A 2,292-nucleotide genomic window follows, 5' to 3' on the forward strand; every position below is an offset into this window, starting at 1 on the left:
AAGGATGTTCCTAACAGATAATAGAAAGTGAGATCGTTAAAATACGTGACATAAAATAAAAAATAAAAAAGTTTGATTAGAAGTTCAAAACTATCTACACCCTTTCAGTTAAGCTTACTTTTTTTAAAATCTGTATTCTGTTCATTTTTATTACACCTTCTCTTTTTGTGTTTAAAAATAAGGAATTATTGTAACTGATTTTTCAATTACTTCTTAATGTATCAGAGTTCTGGATTTTGTGACAGATGTGTGTTCTCAATAAAAAATGAAATATTTTATTATTTTCAGAAAAATAATTTTAAAAAAATCACTTAATGATTCGCCTTTAAGGTTATGATTTATTCATCATGAAAAACACCATTTGATAAAAAATATTTAGAGATTTCAAAATAATTATGAAAATAAATTAAATAAACAATAAATACAGTACAGGCTAAAATACAGTAATTATAAAATATTCGGAAAATAATTAATGACATATTCTACAATTATTAGTAAAAAATGCATTTCATCATGCGTATATTTGAAATAATAAATAAATCACAGTTTAAAAATTTCATTTTCTAAAGTATTAATAAATGAATCTATTCAGAAGCTACAAACTTAAGATGATAATAAAATAAATGAATTAAAGGATATTTGTACCTCAAATCTGAAATATAATAGAAAACTTATATTTTAAGTTTGATTTGCCAGTATTTATATCATTTTTAAGAAATGCTTTTCATAACAGCCATAACGTGCACAACACACACACAACAATTTATTAAAAATTAGTGAAGAAATCGCATGAAAAATAAAATGTTTATCACTGAAAACTTTATATTTTTGAATTAAAAATAGTTTTTATATAATAATATATTCCAAGTAAATGAGGAGAAATGTCAAAATATAAATAAATAATTTATTAAAAATCTAATTGAAATTTTGAAAAACACATTTTTTAACGAATATATACTCTTTAAAAAACAACCATGTGCCAGATTTGGTAGCTATATATCCTATTCGAGCATAATCATGTATGTCAATGATACAATTTACCGATTGTAAGTCAGCCTTTACTTGAAAACGATTACAGATCGTTTAATATGGTGCAGAAACATCAACAAGTATTTAAGAAAGCCCTTTAAAAAGAGGTTTTTTTCTACTCAGTTTTAAACTTAAATAAAAGCTCTAATTATCTAATTAAACGAAACATAATACAATAAAATATTCCAGCAGTTGCAATGAAATAAGTTAAAAATTTACATTTAGTTTAGATCAAGACATGTAAGATTTATATCATAATTTTTAAAAATACTTTATTTTTCTTTTGCAAATACCAAATTGTTACTATTATAGTTTAAAAGTATAATCAGAAAAAAAATATTCATTGTGATCAAACGAGGTTACTGTAGCAGATTAAATTTTAAATATATTCTAAAATTTATTTATATAATTATTATTGAATTTTGTAATCAATTATTTTTTGTATTCACTACTAGATAGCGCCTCTTATACGAATAAAAATTAATTAAATTAATCAACTTATTGAATAATGAAAATATTAAAATATTTTATATTTTTCGGAAACACATTCTTGTATAAGGGTTCAAAATTAAAGGCCATCAAGAAATGAGTAAAAAAAAAACAAATCATTATAAATGTCCATTTTTTTCAAAACATGAAACAAACCAAGTTAAATAATAACGAATAAGATCCAAATAAAAGCAAAAAACTTATTTTCAGAAATTCTTAGATATATTCGATTACATTTACAAAAACAAATGCTGTATGTGTACTAATAAATTATAATAACAAAATTATAATGCATGCATAAAATTATAATGCATGCATATCTCCTTATATTGAAAGTCATATTGAACTTTTAAGTCTTTCAGTTACCCTGAGCGTATAATTTAAACTTATTTCGTTCTTTTTAATAATATACCACGATTAATATTTTAATTTTAATTTAATTGCACCAAATTCATAATTTTTTTCAAAAAATATTTATTAATTTGTCATTTATTATTAAATTAATCATTAGTGTTAGATTACACTATAACATAAATGAATACTTTGAGACCAACGTCTTTTCGTTACATAACAAATTCAATCAAATGAGCATTTTTAAAACAAAAAATAACAGACTCCTTTGTTTTTATTTATAGCGCTTCCATTAGTTAACTTTATTGTTTTAATTACTTCTACCTAATAATTTTTATTAATTATTCATTACTATAAATATTACGAAATTTCGAACTAAACTTTTCTCAAATTCTCTATCACTCATTCACTGATACGAAATAA

Source organism: Argiope bruennichi, chromosome 7 (assembly GCF_947563725.1).
Source record: "Argiope bruennichi chromosome 7, qqArgBrue1.1, whole genome shotgun sequence".
Classification (NCBI taxonomy): domain Eukaryota; kingdom Metazoa; phylum Arthropoda; class Arachnida; order Araneae; family Araneidae; genus Argiope; species Argiope bruennichi.